At 41.3% G+C, this 18,616-nt stretch overlaps 1 protein-coding gene across 4 annotated transcripts in view; it reads left to right on the top strand.

The window, feature by feature from the left end:
• Positions 1-18,616, top strand: part of FAM110B (family with sequence similarity 110 member B) — a 132,264-nt gene that overhangs the window by 17,470 nt on the left and 96,178 nt on the right. For 3 of the 4 annotated variants that reach the window (XM_079902033.1, XM_079902034.1, XM_079902035.1), the window contains exon 2: positions 14,480-14,575. The gene's annotated coding sequence lies outside the window, so the exon portion shown is untranslated. Of the gene's footprint in view, positions 1-14,085; positions 14,359-14,479; positions 14,576-18,616 lie in introns of those variants that run through there. The other variant, XM_079902032.1, reaches the window with a different exon arrangement.

The raw sequence follows: 18,616 nt of genomic DNA, 5'->3' as shown, positions 1-18,616 counted from the left end.
AAATTCTGAGTGACATTACAGGAGTATTTTCTTCTAAAAGATTTCTAAAGTTTCTAAAAAATAAATTGTGAAAGAAGATACCGATAAGCTTCAGTATCGTGGAAAGCAACACACCATTTGATTTTTGATAATTGATTTGATTTGGTATTTGTCGTTTGGTTTGATTTGATATTTCATTTGAGTGAATAGCTGAAAGGTGCTAATGAGGTATTTGATACGTATACTGGAACCAAAAGCTGAGAAATACCTGAACACAAGAGCCCAGACCAGCATTAATGTCCTGGCTTTCCTTAGAACTAGAGAAAACCGTAAAGAGTAAATTCCTAAGAATTATTTTTAAAAGGTACTTTGGTGTTAAGGATTGCTCTGTATTTCAAGTTTATTTAGAAAAGAACACTAGTTAATTATTACGTTTTAAAATGCTCAAACCAATATATTCATATTTTTATACCCTTATCAATTTTTTTTGTCTACTTCTATCAGTCATTGTATGAGAGCTGAAAATCTCCAACTATCCAACTATGATAGTGGATTTGTCTATTTCTCTCCTTAGTTCTGTAAATTTTTGCTTTATTTAGTTTGAGGTTCTATATTAGGTGCATATACATTTAGAAATCTTAATGTCTTTGCGTTGAATTGATTCATCATTATGTAATGTGCCCTCCTTATCTCTGGGGAGGCTTCTTGTCTTGGAGTCTACTTTTTCTGATCTTAACGTAGCCATACCAGTTTTTATGATTCGTGGTGCATGATATCTATCTATATCTATCTGTGTATCTCTAGATATATAGACACAGATGCCTATGGATATACACATAGTCATGCACTATGATATATATCATGATATAGTATATATCATATTACTATATTTTATAAATATATATATATATGTTGTACTCTTTTATTTTTGACTTACCTGGTTTTTACACTTAAAGGATGTTTCTTATAAATTGCATATAGTTAGATGTTGCTTTTTTATCCAGTCTTGACAAACTCTCCCTTTTAATTGAGGATTTTCTCCATTTACATTTAATATAATTATTGATATGGCTGATTTTAAGTCTGCTCTCTTATTATTTGTATTGTTTGTCTGATGTGTGTTTTTCTTCTTTCCTGCCTCATTTTGAATTAATCAAGTATTTTTTAGTATTTTATTTTACCTCCTTGGCTTTTTAGCCAAGGTTTGGTTTTATATTTTACTGGCTGCTCAAGGGGTATATATACATACATATAAAACCATTGTCTACACTGAATTAATATTACTACTTAACATTTAATCTAAGAATATTGCTACTATATATTTCCATTTACTTTCTTCCCCTACTTTGTGCTGTTGTTATATATTTTACTTCTACATATGCTATAAACTCCACAATATATTATTATGCTTTGCTTTACAGCCAATTACCTTTTTTAAAAAAAGTTTTAAAAAAGATATCTTTTTACATATATCCCCACATTTATCATTTCTGTGTTCTTCATTCCTTCCTGTATATGTGAGTTTTTCCATTTGGTACTATTTCCCTTCAACCTGAAGAACTTTTTCAATCATTTATTGTAATGTGGGTCTGCTAGTAACAAAGTGTTCAGCTTTCATTTAACAGGAAACTTCTTTAATTTGCCTTCATTTTTGGGGGGGGTAATTCTGCCACGTATAGGATTCTAGGATGGTAGCTTTTTTTTTTCCTCTTAGCATTTTAAATATGCTGTTCCATTCTGCTTCCCTTGTCCCTGATGAGAAGTTGGCCACCATTATCTTTGTTCCTAGTGTGTCTTCACCCCACCCCCGCCGCTTTTTAAAAGTTTTTTCTTTCTGTGTTTTATTTTCAGCAGTTAGACTATGATGTACCTAGGTCTGGTTTTCCTTGTATTTACCTGGGATTCATTGAGCTTCTTGGGTTGGTGGGATGATTTTATCAAATTTGGTACATTTTATTCACATTTCTTCAAATATTTTTAATCCTATTGTTCTCTTTCTTCTTCTCTAATTACCATATTTTTTATCACAATAAATGATACTGATTCCCAAGTCACTGATACTTAGTTCATTTTCTCCTTTTCTTTTTCTCTGTTTAATTTGGAAAATGTAAGGTTACTGACTTGTTCTTTTGCAATGTCCAATTAGCAAGTCTATCCAGTACATTTTTAATTTCAAATATTGTATTTTTAGTCCTAGATTTTTATTTAGTTCTATGTTAGAGTTTCTTTTGTATCCTAAAATAATCAGTCTCTTTTCCCATTATATACTTAGTTTCCTATAAATTCTTTAACATATTTATTATAGTTCTTTTAAAGTACTAACTATTAATTTCATTAATGGGGTCATCTGAGAGTCTGTTCTTATTAACTGTGTTAATTCTTAATTATCGATCACAGTTTCCTATTTACTTATATGTTTTGTAATTTTAAAAATTGTATGCCCGGGGTTGTGAATAAAGTAATAGATTGAAGTATAATATTTTGTTTCACTTGTCGGAGAGTGCAAGGGTGGAGTGAGAAGTGGACATTCAGATCCCTCAGAATCGAGCTAAAGTCAGAGTTACACTTCTAACTAGTTTGAGTTCACCTAATCTGCTTTTTTCATCTTTGTCAGTATTTCAGCTTGGAGAGGGTAGGACTACAGTTTTAGCTATTTTTGATTTGCCTTTGGTTTCAGAGATGGAAGCATCATAAGAATGTATAGGCTGTGTGGTTTCTCTCTGTTTTCTAAACTTTATACCGTTACTTTCTCAGATAATTTTGGGGGTTGGGGCAGACTTACTAGGAAAGGTGATTTGCTTTTCACTTGTTGTTCTTGCAGATTCCAGTCTCTCCTTGCAGTTCCCACTGTTGTGTCAGGCTTGTCTGTCCCTCCTGTACCTGCCAAGTCTCTCTGAGGGCTCCTCCTCCCCTGATCCAGGCTGGCAGGGCACAGCCCTCAGATACGGAACCTCCATGGGCTTTCAGCTCGCCAGCGAAGGCCTTTTTTTCTTGTTGAAATTAGGATCATTAAGTCTCCTTTATATTTATTCCTCTTTCCTAGACTCATAGAAAAGTATGTTTTCATTTTGTCCAGGTGAAATTTCTTGTTACCATGAGATCAAAGGCCTTTCATGTGTCCTGTATCTTAACTGGAAATGGAAGTCATACATGCATTTTTTTAACATCTTTATTGGAGTATAATTGCTTTACAGTGGTGTGTTAGTTTCCGCTTTATGACAAAGTGAATCAGCTATACATATACATATATCCCCATAGATCCTCCCTCTTGCGTCTCCCTCCCACCCTCCGTAGCCCACCCCTCTAGGTGGTCACAAAGCACCGAGCTGATCTCCCTGTGCTATGCGGCTGCTTCCCACTAGCTATCTATTTTACGTTTGGTAGTGTGTATATGTCCATGCTACTCTCTCACTTCATCCCAGCTTACCCATCCCCCTCCCCGTGTCCTCAAGTCCATTCTCTATGTCTGTTTCTTTATTCCTGTCCTGCCTCTACGTTCTTCAGAACCTTTTTTTTCTTTTTTTCAGATTCCATATATATGTATTAGCATATGGTGTTTGTTTTTCTCTTTCTGACTTACTTCACTCTGTATGATAGACTCTAGGTCCATCCACGTCACTACAAATAACTCGATTTCGTTTCCTTTTATGGCTGTAAATGCCTGAAAGTATGAAGTCCATCAGTGAGTTCCCTTGCCCTGTGGCCCTGCGTTGACCCATGGAAAGCAGTGGCAGAAGATCAGTACCCAATTGAATGTATTGAGTGACATTCTTCTAATTTTTCCTTTTCTGGAGACTAAAATTTGTGATATCTGTGTTATTCTAACGGGCCACTGCTGGTTACAGATAACTGCCAACAGAACAGGATATCTGAAAGGGAATAAAAAATAAAATCAAGCATTGTTCTCTAGGACTTGCCCTGAGACAAACTCCTTTTCAGTTATGAAATTGCCTAATCAAATGTAGGTCAGAGAACAGGAAGAGTTAAAGATATGGGCATAAAGTGCATTCATAGCTGTCGTGGTCTCTTTGGGGGGCTTCCCAGACTGGGTGGCTTGCCCAGCAGACATTTACTTCTCACAGTTCTGGCAACTGGGAAGTCCAAGATCAAGGTGCAAGCAGATTCTGTGTATCATGAAGGCTGGCTTCGTCGTTCATAGACAACAATCTTGTTTCTGAGTCCTTTCTTGGCAGAAGGGGCAAGGAAGCTCTCTGGGGTCTCTTTTATAAGGGCACTAATCCCATTCTTGAGGGCTCCATCCTCACGACCTAATCACCTGCCAATGCCATCGCATTGGGGTTTAGGATTTTAACATTTTAATTTGGGGGGAACACATTCAGTCCATTGCAATAATGGTCCTACTACTAATGGTTTAAAGGTGATGGATTATTTGCCATGTTTCAGGTTCCAAGTCAGTGGTGTTAAACGTATTGCCATTTAATTCAGAACAAGTATACCTTTAACCACCAAGATATAAATACTACCTGGTTTAACCACTTTATTTGATGATTAATCAATTTATTTTTTATGTTTTAGATTGTCCTATCAGTTCCTTTTGATCAGCCCATAATATTTTAATCTAACACCTACTTTATTGTGGACATTGATTTGAGAGTAGAACATGATGGACATAAAAGAATTCAAAGACTGTTTGTGAAACATACAATTTAGTTAGAAAAGTAAGGCTTACATAAAAGAGCCAAACAGCCAAAAAATGCTACAAACGATCACATACTAAATGCCCTATTTTATGGAGCAAGCCGTATTTCTTACCATGCCATTTAGTATTGCCATTAAGATAGCAGAACTGCCTTAAATGTAACGGAGCCATTAGTGTGATGTTTACTCATAGCGTCCCACTTTACCTGCCAGTCCTTCCTATTGACGTTCATTTCTCAAAGCCCTAAAGGTAGCCTATAGCAGACACTGAAGTTCGGTGAAACTTCACCCTGACTTATTTTACAGCCGTGCCGGTAGCCTGGCTCACACCTCCCCTTGCTCACATGCTGGGGGGCAGTGCTGAAGGTTTGAGGGTTGCACCAGGGAGAAGGGGGCTGACAGCAGCCTTCTGCAGGGCTGGCGACACTCGTCGTTCGGGAGGGGGCCTTTGCGGTCAGGCTCTTCTTGTCATAACCACAGTGGTGTACATTTAGCCCGTCCATTCTTAGGGCTTCACAGGTGAAGAGCACCTGACTCTGTGTTTCTATCCTGAAGCTGTTTTCCTGTGACATGAAAAGTAAAGAGGTGCCCATTAGACACCCGCTACCCCATGGATGAACCCGGAGGGTATGGCGCTGACCGGAGTGAGCCGGTCACAGAAGGACCACTACTGTACCATCCCGCTTACAGGAAGGACTTAGAATAGTCCAATTCCTAGGGGCAGACAGTAGAGTGGTGGTTGCTAGGGACTGGGGGACAGGGGAATGGGAAGTTAGTACTTAACCGGTACAGAATTTCCATTTTTCGAGATGAAGGGTTCTGGAGACGGATGGTGGTGACGGTCACACAACTGTGTCAATGTACCTAATGCCACTGAACTATATCCTTAAAAATGGTTACAATGGTAAATTTTATGTAATATGTATTTTCCCAGATTAAAGAAGTGTAATACTATAAAACAGGATGCCTCAGTAAAGCCCTGCTTAAGCGCTCACAAAAAAGCGCCCATAGATTGTATTACATTTTATTGATATTATGCTGAATTTTTGTAGGAGAGCAGAAGATACCAGTGTTGATGTTGGCAGTGTTCTCCACTTGCTTGTTAATGAGATGAATAGCTTTGTTTTTAGAGAAAGCTACAAGTAGAGAATCTTCGGCCTGAAATCATTGCCACGTGCTCTGGAAAGCGCTTGAAGGGGGACTCCAGTTCCATGTCTCACCTAGACAGGAGAGCCCCCAACCTCAGGGCTGTGAAACAGGTTTGTTCTCTTGAGGACCAAAAAATAATGTGGGAAAGCTGTGCCCATGTGCTCAGTGAGCATAAGGAGTGTGTGTCTTTCAAACAGCTTAAGTGATACTTGGAGCCCCTGTAGTCCAACATTGACTATACTATAGAGGCTAATTTTTTAAGAAAAAAAAAAAGAGAAGACTTTAATCTCATCAATGCTCTCTCTTATTTGGTATTTAGAGATGCCCAGGAGGATGGAAAATTGCCAGTTTATAATCATAGCAGAGAAACAGAAATTTGTTGACAAAATTTCTTGGCATGACATTCTAGGGTTATTTAAATAATATCACGTAATTTCTATTTTTGTTTTCAAGGAACATAGTGATTTATTTAATAGATAGTCATTTAAAAAATGTAATTGATAGAAGTAGAGTTATCATATGACCCAGTAATCCCACTGCTGGGTATATACTCAAAAGAATCTAAAGCAGGGTCTTGAAGAAATATTTGTACACCCACGTTCATAGCAGCATTATTCACAAAAGCTAAAATATGGAGGCAACTCAAGTGTCCATCAAAGGATGAATGACTAATCAAAACGTGGTCGATACACATGATGCAATAACATTTAGCCTTAAAAAGGAAAGGAATTCTGACCTGTGCTACAACGTGGATGAACCTTGAAGCCTTCATGCTAAGTGACATAAACCAATCACAAAAAGACACACCATATGATTCCACTAATATGAACTACTGAGGCAGAAATTAGAATGGTGGTGGCCAGGGGCTGGGGGAGGGGGAATGGGGAGTTACTGTTTAATGGGTCTAGAGTTTCAGTTCTGCAAGATAAAAAGTGTTCTGGAAATGGATGGTGGTGATCGTTGTACAGCATTGTGATGTCTTTAATACCACTGAACTGTACACTTACAAATGGTTAAGATGGTAAATTTTGTGTTCTATGTATTTAGCGCAATAGAAAAATTGAAAAAAAAATGAAAGATCAGCCTCCAGATGGGATAAATGCTTTCTGCCTTAGGTTGTCGTGAGTTCCTTATTCTGATGTTTTTTTCTTGAAAGAAATATTTTTCATAATGTAGGTTAGTAAGGGATTTTGCACATCAAAATTTGAGTAACTACAAAATACATGTTTTCTACAATGGTGTCTGCTAGGTAAAGAAGAACAGTAACTTTGTTTTGTTAGTTTTTTGAGCAACCTCCATACTGTTTTCCATAGTGGCTGCACCAGTTGACATTCCCACCAGCAGTGCACAAGGGTTCCCTTTTTTCCACATCCTCGCCAGCATTTGTTATTTACGGTCTGTTTGATGACAGCCACTCTGACAGGTGTGAGGTGACATCTCACTGTGGTTTTGCTTTGTCTTTGCCTGTTGATTAGTGATGTTGAGCATCTTTTCATGTACCTGTTGGCCATCTGTATGTCTTCTTTGGAAAAATGTTTATTCAGTTCTTCTACCCGCTTTTTAATTGGGTTGTCTGTTATTTTGATATTGAGTTGTATGAGCTACTTATGTATTTTGGATATTAACCCCTTATCAGATTATCATTTGCAAATATTATCTCCCATTCAGGAAGTTGTCTTTTTTGTTTCTTCGGTGGTTTCCTTTGCTGTGCAAAAGCTTTTATATTTGATTAGGTCTCATTTGTTTATTTTTGCTTTTGTTTCCTTTGCCCAAGGAGACAGATCAAAAAATATTGCTACAACTCATGTCAGTGAGTGTTCTGCTTAGACTTTCTTCCAGGAGTTTTATGGTTTCCGGTCTTGCATTTAGGTCTTTAATCCAATTTGAGTTTGTTTTTGTAAATGGTATGAGAAGTACAGTGACTTTGGAAGAACCGTGCTGACCAAAAAGAAAATCTCTCTTAATATATTTTGGATTTGGGAAATCTCTGGTGTTGTACAAGTTTGAAAATTTTTAAGGAAGGAAGCTCCTCTGTTCTTTCTTCCCAGAGTAGCATATTAGTCCCACAGAATATGGCCAGATCACTCTTCAGCAAATGGATAACCCTGGAAAGTTTAGCTCCGTTGCTGCCCTCAGCAAACTCTTCATCCTTCAGACACATCCTCTTTATGGTCAAGAAACGCCTCTTGGGGCTTCCCTGGTGGCACAGTGGTTGAGAGTCCGCCTGCCGATGCAGGGGACGTGGGTTCGTGCCCCGGTCCGGGAGGATCCCACATGCCGCGGAGCGGCTGGGCCCGTGAGCCATGGCCACTGAGCCTGCGCGTCTGGAGCCTGTGCTCCGCAACGGGAGAGGCCACAACAGTGAGAGGCCCGCGTACCGCAAAAAACAACAACAACAACAACAAAAAAAAACATGTATTTGGGGCTTCCCTGGTGGTGCAGTGCTTAAGAGTCCGCCTGCCAATGCAGGGGACACGGGTTCGAGCCCTGGCCCAGGAAGATCCCACATGCCACGGAGCAACTAAGCCCGTGCTCCACAACTACTGAGCCTGCGCTCTAGAGCCCTCAAGCCACAACTGCTGAGCCCGCGTGCCACAACTACTGAAGCCCGCTCGCCTAGAGCCTGTGCTCCGCAACAAAGAGAAGCCACTGCAATGAAAAGCCTGTGTACCGCAACAAAGAGTAGACCCCGCTCGCTGCAACTAGGGAAAGCCCACGCGCAGCAACGAAGACCCAACACAGCCAAAAATAGATAAAATAAAATAAAAAACCCAGTATGTACAATATAATCCAAAATTAAAAAAAAACATGTATTTGTATAATAAGCTGTGTGTCAGAGTCCCATTTTGAAGAGTGTTAAAAATGAACATTTGAGGTGTGCAACACTCTTTTTAAAAATGTATTATTTAGAACCAGGTGAATTTATTCTTGAAAATAAAAAAGTCATGACACCAACGTAAGCGTTTTACAGGTTTTTCCATTATGACATTCTTCAGAAATTTCTGTCTTGGATATATGTGGGTTTGCTAAGTGTTACTGTGTCTGAAGAATCAATGAACAAAAGTGATGGGATACATCTGAGTGAATTTAATGAAACTTCAGTATACTTCTTTTTGTAAAAAAAAGCCTAGAGAAATAGAGGATCTGTTTCAACTCAGTCCAAATAAATGAATTATTGGAGCACATGAAAGCCCTCTTTTCAAGGTGAATTCACAGCACGTGAAGAGCATGACAGTGAGGTGATTATGGTCTTTTTAGTCTGAACCTCAAGAAGATGTCTCTAGTTGTATAATCCTGCCTTTTTGGAAGTAAAAGGTAAATTTCTAGACTGTTTGAAAATCAGTGATTCATAATCAAGTGACTCCCCTGTGCCTGGTGTTTTTACACATTTTTGCTGAAACATCTTACTCCAAAGTAGGTATTATTTCCATTTGTTGACGAAAAGTGGGCAGAAAGAGGTTGCTTAGCGATCAGCCCCCATTTAGTGAGGTGAGCGCCATGTACTGACGCCTTTGCTAACTCCTCTGTGATACTCCGGCATTTAATCTTTGCAGTGACCCTTTGAGGTAAGGGCCACAGTTATCTCCATTTTCAGACCAGGAAATCTGGGCTTTGAGAGGTTTACTTACTCAGGGTCACATGATTAGTGAAGGTGTGAAAGCAGGATTGAACCCAGCCAATTGAAGAATACTCAAGAGAATCCGTCAGGTAATCACTTTGGTTCCAGTGATGTATCCCGACTAAGGCTGCCTGGATTCCTTAGAGAGGAGCCCATCTCCATCTTCTGTAGCCTCAAGATGATGGAACACTTGCCCTGACTTATTCTATACCAGCGGAATAACCCACATTGATATGCTGCCAATGGGTATAAGATCGGACAGGACATGCAGAACTGGATTACCTTAGAATCCCTGACTCATTCAGAAATATCTATGAAGTGTCACATCCTGGGAGCCTAGGGTTTAAGTCTTAGGGATTGAGATAACCAGGCAGAGTTTATGGTTTATCAGGGAGATACAGCCGTGACTCATCTTTCTACCTGGGGTGAATGTTTGCATGGAGGTGGGTGAGGCACCATGGGCATGGGGAGGACAAAGTGGTAAAAGCATGGAGAGGTCCAGAAAATGCTTCTCGAAGGAGGGATGGTCTGAGCTGCTAAGGCTGAGTGGGGGTGATGGAGAGCCACTGAGGGAGTGGGCAGGGGTGGGAGGATGGAACGGCATGGTCATAATCCGATATTAAAAGATCATTTTTTGCTGCCACGTGGAAGGCTGACAATCTGGGCTTTGGGAGACGGGTTGTGAGGTGCTGGTACCGATCCAGGTGCCTCATTATGACGAAGTATGAGGACGAGAGTGTGGCTGCATTTTCAGTTCAGCAAACTTGCTGCTGCCGGGTCTCCCTAACTGAGGAGGCACTCTGTTCAAATTTGAGGTTGTTCAAGGCTGGAATGCTTTTATCATGAACCACATTTGCCTCTGTCACTCCTGCCACTCAGAATGATGTCTCTTCTCCTGTAGGACGGTCTGCCTTCCACCCTCCACCCCCCGCCAGGCACTTCCTCAGTTAACTGAAATATTTCTAGGTCCCCTCCCTAACTGTCTGAGCCTCAGTTGTCAAGGTCTGGGAGTACTCAACACTCTTACCAGCCTGGATTGTGTCATAGGCACTGGGTAGTTCCAGGCTCAGGCATCATCTTCGACGTGTGGCGGGGTTCTGGGGTGGGTGGCAACCCTACAGGAGATTCAGGTACCTAAGCTGGCCTTCGGAAGGGGGTTTGTGAGGAGTACGTCGAGAGCACAATAGAACATCACCCACACCCCTGCACCAGCTGACCAGTGCAGAGCAGAGTAGTACTTGTGTATATCTGCACTGAATTCAGTACTTCTCTTAGTTCAGCCTGTAACTTCACTAGAATTTATGCTGTAGCTAAGAGCTGGAAAATAAACTGGTAGGTCTTTTCCAGACTGATTAGTTCATAACTTCCGTGGAGCGCATTACTTACATTTTTTGGATGATGAACTTTGTAAGGTCAAGGGCTCTTTCCTACTCAATCCTGGTGCCTTTTTCCATCTAGCTTAGTGACTAATACACGGTAGCCCTTCAGGAAATAGTTGTTGAATGAATGCAATTTGGGTTCTTTTGACCTATATTTGACATTAGTATTAGGAAATTGTTCCATCGTCACACGTTTGGAGTCATGATTCTTTTATATAACATTTTAGTCATTTTAAACCTCGGATTAGCTGTAACTGTGATAAGCCTGTTTTATATCTTTATTTACATCATAGCTAAGCATGTCCAGTGGACTAGGAGGTAGTCTTGTGGATGTTTAAGAAGTATTTCCCAATTAATGTATCAAAGAGTTTTTTTTTTTTTTTGCGGTACGCGGGCCTCTCACTGTTGTGGCCTCTCCCGTTGCGGAGCACAGGCTCCGGACGCGCAGGCTCAGCGGCCATGGCTCACGGGCGCAGCCGCTCCGCGGCATGTGGGATCTTCCCGGACCGGGGCACGAACCCGTGTCCCCTGCATCGGCAGGCGGACTCTCAACCACTGCGCCGCCAGGGAGGCCCTCATTAAGGTTTTATTTTGCATTTCCCTGCTGACTAATTACGTTGATGAGCCCTCGTGCTTACTTGGCATTTGTTTGTTTTCTTTGTTGAAAGTGTTCATTCAGATTGTCTTTTTTTTTTTTTCTTTTCATGATGCTGTTTTGGGGCACTGAGTTTTAATACCATTAATGAGTTAATACGAAAAATTATAAGGGAGGTGTTTTGTTGCTGACATATTTTCAGGAAAGGAATCTTTTTAATGGGTGTTTTGCGTCCTGCACCATTTTTCTTTCTTCTTTTGGGCGTGTAGAGGGAAATCTCTTGTCATCTGTTGGCCTATTTTAATTTTTCTTGCCTGCTTCGCTACATGTACTTTTTCCTGAATCTATCAACTCATCATCTCTGGGAAAACCACATGTGAAGGGTACTACCTGCCTCTCTAAACGTACTGTCACACGTGTGCTTCCATCGTGTGTAAGCCTCGACTCCCGTGCCACTGTGAAGGCCCCTTAATTGACCCCAGTCGGCAGCCTGTAGTAGGCAAGGACATCCTTCCGTGCTTTTTGGTTCCCTTGCACCTACCACTGTACACTGTAAATTATTGGGGAGTCAACAAGTGACTGTTGGTGATGATAAGCTGCTGATCTGGGTAAATTAAGGGCTATTGAATGATTCCAGAGTTTTAGAGAATAAGAGTCTGTCTAAACTGATGGATCTAATAGTAAATTCTCTTGAAATCCTTACTTTAGAAACTGCTAATGTAAGCTGTAGAATACCTACATTTTGCTTGAGAACTATCTATAAAAATCCACTTGAAAAAATATATTGTAGCAAAGCTATGATGATGATTTGGCTGTGAGTAAGATGGGATACATCTATTTGTAGAGTAGATGTTTCTAGGTTAGAGATCCTAAGAGAATCCCAAATTTGGTTTCCGATTTCTCATGGGCCTTAATGGTTTAATCTAGCTGTATCCATAGAGCCAAGGGCAGAGTATGTTCTAGAACATTTTGAGCCGTGTCTTGTATTAACATAAAGTTGAGTTGACTCATCAAGGGGGGCCCATGCTGTGTAGGATAATGGATGTGTAGAAAGATGGATGAAATTATGAGCCCTGAAGAAGTTATATATGGAGACTATGATCTAATAGAGCACTGGATTGGCACCCAGCAGATCTGAGATCTAGGACCAGCTTCGCTGTGTGATCTTGGAGAGGTCACTTGACCACTCTGGGGTTTCATTTCATTTCAGCTCTGAAATGAGTCAACTGAAAGAATATGTGCTATGAATTATTTCTATTAGGATGGCTTTGAGGTCACATGACAACTTTGAAGATAATTCCAGCCCTGAAGTTCTTCATATATGGTGTTACTCCCCATCGCGATCATAATTGTGTAACGTTCCTGTCTCTGAATTGTGAGGGTAAAAGTTCAGCACTTTGTTACTTTGTCTCTTCCAAAGTATGAGAAGGAAAAGGCAAAAGTAATGATAAAGATGAAAAGGAATTTTTCATACAATTTTAGGACAAAACAAAAAATACTGTTTTCAAGGTAGTAAGATACAAACCTCTTTACTTTGTTATTATGGGTCACAATCAATTTAAATGGGGCCCAGAGATATTTTGGATTAAAATTTCTCTAACGTCCTTATAAATGTCTATGATGTTATTCATTTGAATTCCTGGAATCCCATGTATTTCATCAGGCAAATAAAATACAATCTTAAATTGCAGGCAGTAAACAATCAAAAAGAGCCGTAGAACTTGGAGTTTATATTTCATTTTAATTTAGCCCCCGTTCTGGCTTCACGTTCTTGCTGAACATTAGGTAATAAGAAAATGTAGATTATTTTGAAAGTTTTAAACGTGAGAGTGGGAATTATCAGTCTTAGTGGTTATTTAAGTAGACATTTTCAGGCTCGCTTTTTATTTTTTTGAAGCTATTCAAAATCTAGGTCGAGATTTGCCTCCTGACTCCTACACCCCTGGCACACTGTTCATTACACATCTCTCCAGAAAGGAGCTACTGGTGGTTGGGAAGCTGGCGTCGACCTTAATGAAGTGGTTCTCAGGCGTCATCTGTTGAAGTCCCAAGTGCCTCCTTAAGAATTTTACTGTTGGTTACTCCTACACCCATGCAAAACATGAGTAACTCTCAACAAAACACACAACTTTTACAGTCAGAGCAACTCCCATCCCTGTCTGCTGGCTCCCACTGTCAAGTAAAAAAAGATGTCGTTATCCGGGCTCGTGGCATCCAACGAAAGCAGATGCTAGAGGAGAATACGTTAAGACGTTAAGTTTTCCAGCATATTTTCTTGAGTTGCTAGATGTCCAGGTAACAATCACTTTCATGATTTCACCTCTAAGTATCTCCAAATAGAGTGAGAACACCTACGTGTCACTCAGACCTGGGGACACGACTTTCCTCAAAAAACCTCAGTTTCTTGCCCCCTTTGTAAAGTGGAGTCACATTGTTTCTGGACCTGAGTATGTGTCCGGTCAGTGTTAATTATTTCCTTCCTAAAAATGAAATACTCAGAAAGTGGGGCAGTGTCACCTCCCAGGGCTGTCCTTGCTTCAGGAGGAAGAAAGTCGGGACAACAAGGCGCGTATTTGTGAGCTCGGGTAGGAACTGCATTTGGAGGACATGATAAGAGAAAATGCTAACTTGTAATATTTTGTTCCCTTGCAAACATGAACAAAGTTTCTGCAATACAAACAATATATTCTTTGTCACCGCAGTTGTGCAGTTGCTTTTGAGGGGGCTGCATCATTTCCTGCACGGTTTTGTGAATTGGAAGGATGCCCTGCTGCACTGGGGATGTCGAGCTTGGAGTGAGGCGGAGCCTTGCGGGGGTCTCCGGGCTAGTGGCAGCCCACAGGCCCGTTTGGTCGTTTTCCATTAAATGCACAAACATAGCCTACCTTATAGTTGATTTTTGTCTTCTTTCTGAATCGATTTAAAGTTTACTAGAGCAGCTATATTGGAAAGAGGCTTTGGACCCGGTTTTTTCCCAGGTATGTTAGGAAATACCCTGTCCCTGTTACTCAGTGAAAATCGGTTTCTTGTTAATGATACTTGAAAAATTCATCACTTCTCTTCTCCGGAATAATAATAATCTGTGCTCTTTTATTTTAGCCATCTCCAACTGGACACCCAGGGCACCTCTCCTGTCCTTTCTGAGTCTTAACTTGGAAGTTAACAAGACTCTACGGCCTGAAAGGGAAATCAAAGGTAATTACATGTTAAAAAGTGTATTATTACATCTGATGATCATAAAGTAACGACAGCCCCTTATTTGTTGAGCGGAATTCGGGTGTCCCCCTCCCTCGTTTTCCCACCTTTTCTCTCCTGTTTACCCCCTCCCTCCCTGCCGCCTTTCCCTCCTCTCCTCCCTCCTCCCCCTTATTTGCATGTATTCACTCAGCAAACGTTTGTGGAGTCTGCCCTGTGGGGTCACTGTTAGGAATGGGAGGGAACACCTCTGAAAAGGGTCGTCCCGCCAGCTCTGTGCCAACAGGCCTGGCTGAGGCTGGCCTGGCTTCCGCCTGTCCCCTTGCTGTCCCCAGAGTGCTCCCCCTGGGCTGTGAAACACATGCACTTCTGCTGAAATGCATGGCCTGTTCTGCTCAATAACTGAGAGCCTGGGGAGGTCCGGCACCTGGTGGGCCATAGGAGCTAAGCGATTGATGAGCGTTGGGTGGACATAGGGCATCGTCCAGACCAGGACTCTTTATCCTGGGGCAACTTGCACGCTGCTCAGAAGCTCCAGGGACAGTGGAGCCGTGCCAGCTTTGAGGCAGGCATATCTTCCTTACAGTGAGTTTTTCCAGGGAAACTTGGGAGGACGGTCCCAGCCAGATTTATGAGTTGGCTTGTGGATGGGGGGGTCCAGCTCTGGCCAACCCACCCCTTGCCCCCCTCCTACCTGCTGTTGGAGCTCTTCTCATAGGTGGGACACAGCCAGACTCCCTGGGGCTGGTGGCTTTGGTGACAGGAGGCTCTGGGTCCGCGTCTGGACTCGGCCGTGTATAATGTACGTGATGTTGGAAAGCTGTTCACACTCCGTGCCTCGGTTTCTCCACCTGCCACATCAGGATGATAGCAGTGCCCACATCGTGGGATCGTTGCGAGCATGAAGGATGAGTTGCTGTGTAGAGTGGCACGTGGGACACATTTAATACGTGTTAGTAGCTTTTGTTCTATCGTCTTCTGCAGAACAGAGGTGATAATACCTATTTCTCGTGGTTACTGTAAGTGTTAAATGAGGTGGTGCGTGCAAAACAGGCGGTGCTGGGCACACAGCACTCTCCGCCTGTGGCAGTCCTCAGTGAAAAGGTAAAATAGCAACAACATTGTCAGCAGATGTGGTCAGAACAGGGCAGACATTGTGACCCCAAGTGTGGCGAACATCTAAGGGTAGAGGGGCCCAGACAGCTGTCCGTTCAGCTTGTCAACCAGGCAGTGCGTGTATATCAAGTTACGTTATGAACTAAAATCTCATCCTTAGGTTATTAGACCATTGTCTACACTTTGGTCACAAAAGTTAATTCATAAATGTTTTGGTTGTGATTGGCCATTGGAGTGAGTAGTTAAGAGTTACATACTCCCATAATCCTTTTATTCTTAGCAATATTCTTATCTTTTAAATATAAAGGGCAGTGTTTTGGGGGTTTATGTGAAATTTTAAAAGTAACTTCAGAATGAAGATGATAGATGTTGAATAGCATTAGAATCCATTAGCACCTGTCTGTGATCATGATACATACGTGTAGTTGTTCCGGTTTCTCTCTTTAGATGGTGATGATGCCTTTCTTCCATCACTCTTAAATGTGAAGAATCCTAGTGTTTTATCACCCATGCTGTATGGTTGTTCCAAAACTAAAAAGGGAAGCCAATGGAAATCTAATAACAGTTGATTCTACAATAGCTAAATTAATTGATGCTTGTAGGAAACACTTTGACATTCTTTTCCCTGTACTTTGAACCCCCAAAACATTTGGGCCATGGTGTATTAGAGAATTTCTTACCATTTGTTTTACACATTTCCTTTCTGTACACTTGATACAAGGGATATTACTTGGCTTAAGAATATCTTTTAAAGAAAAGAGAACATTATGTTCTCTTTTCTGACGGTGAGTCACCTCAGAAAGCAAAGGTTTTTGAGCCCTTCTGGAGGTGGGGACCTGCCTTGTTATCTTCGCACCTGTGCCTGACATCGGGTTGCTCAGTGAAGCTGGGAGTGGCAAGGGGATGGATGGGAGCACAGGAACTCCTTTGTTAGAATGCTGAGAACAGGATGACTTTTCAAATTTGCCTCAAGTGTTACTGTAACACAGTTTAAACCGTAAATAAAGACGTTTCCGTGGGGCGGTGATATTTCGTGTGTTTTTGAATGCAATGAAACTAGCACGTGTTCTGTCCTGAGCTTAGGATGCTGGTGGGCTGGAGTCTGTCTCTTCTTTCTTCCTGCCCTCCCTCCCCATCTGCCCTCTCCCCTACCCCCGCCTCCTGCCTGCTTAGGAGAAAGACCTTGACTGAGGCCCCATCAGTCCCTGCTCTCTCAGTGGCTCCCGAGCAGTCCTGGGCTTCTTCCGGGGTCCTGATGAGAAGTCCAGCTACCATCAGTAAGGAGGCTGGAGCAGTAATGCCACCCCTGCCCTTTCTGCTGCTGACTTGTATTCTGATCGATGACGCTCTCCATACGTAACACACCCAGGGGAGGGCGCAGTCTGCCTCTCCGTTCCGATCCGTGGTGAGGCATCTCTGATATTGACTCAGACCCACCTCTTTGAGGGTTTTGTCGATGTTCTTTGCTCTATCTTTTCTCAGCTAACTTGGGAGGAAAACATTCTGCTCTATTAGCATCACCGCTTTGTGGCAGTGAACAGTCTAACCATTGTGTTTCGCAGTAGAGACCCAGGTTCAGGCAGAAGTTTTATGTTCTCTTTGAAATCAAGACTTAGTCTTTTATCTGCAGCGCTCATTCCTACGATAGAAGTCGCACACTGTGACTCCTGATCTTACTTAGTGCTCTTCCCAACAGGACACATTAACCTCTTTGATTAGGTTGGTTGGGTTTTGTTGTTTTCGAAATCTGCACAACTTAAAAAATTCGACTTGGTTGCACATAGGTTATGATTTGTCCTGAGAATAAACGAGTAAAAACAATACAGCTACTTCTCAAAATTTGTAGCAGCGCTTAATGAAAGTTTCTGCAAATCTTGGAGTAGTTGAGTTGCTGCTCTGAGTGGCATAGATGAGTGGGTCCCTCCCCTGCAGACGCACAACCCCCAGAGGTGACATTTGGTCTGAACTCTCATTGAGTTTGCCTCCTCATTTGCTTTTGGCATTGATCTGACCTGAGTACCATCAAAGAGCAAACCATTCAAGCAGGAGTATATTTCAATATGTAGTTATATACGGTTCTTCAAACCCTAAGACTTTGAATTTTTTTTCTCCAAGTACTGAGTGTCCTGTCTTTCTGAATTTCTGTAATATAAATTTAGGTTTTCCTTGACTGGATTTCCCTGATTAATATCCAACCATACTTTTATTTATTTTTTTTACCTTGTTTTACTGTTGAGTTAAAGGAGAAAAACATCTGATGGTAGGTTTTGCTTTCTGAGGGTTTTTTGAGATCATTAAGCTAATTTTAATTGACAGACCTCTCATGTATTCACGGCACAAAGGTACAAGTATGTTAAAAATTTTTTCTCCAACTTGGACTCTAATCCTAGGCTCTGATTAACCTTCTGCAAAGCCTGTTATCTACAGTAAATGTTTCTAATTGGTACATATGATACTTTGCAAAGAAACACAATACTTAGCACTTTTTCAGGTTTTTGTACACAAAAGTGTAATTTGGCTTTCCTTCTCTGAAGGAAAATTTGTTTATTTTATTGACCGAAAATGTTTCCAATTTCAGATGCACACTTCATTCATAAAGATGATGTTTCATTTTAAGGAGGAGTGCAGTTTATAGTCTTTAAAATTTTTTTAGTAGCGTCTCTTTTCAATGAGTACTGTTCTTAGCTACGTGTTCTGACTTGTTTCCTAAGTTAATTAGAATTGGAAAGCAGACATTTCTTTTCTCTCCTTTTCACTGTCATTCAGGGCCACCAAGTGTCATTATCTTGATCTTCCTCCCCTGTGTCCACCCTGCAGTTTGCATTTTATCTCAAAGGATGCTTCTTTCTTTGGTCTCTGTCTGAGCAGATAGGCATCACCAAAACATGACACAGACAGGGACTGTCTGGGTTTGAGATGCAGGCT

This window comes from Stenella coeruleoalba, assembly GCF_951394435.1.
Source record: "Stenella coeruleoalba genome assembly, chromosome: 17".
NCBI lineage: Eukaryota > Metazoa > Chordata > Mammalia > Artiodactyla > Delphinidae > Stenella > Stenella coeruleoalba.
Note: the sequence above shows the minus strand (reverse complement) of the source record. Positions and strands in the feature narration are given on the sequence as shown.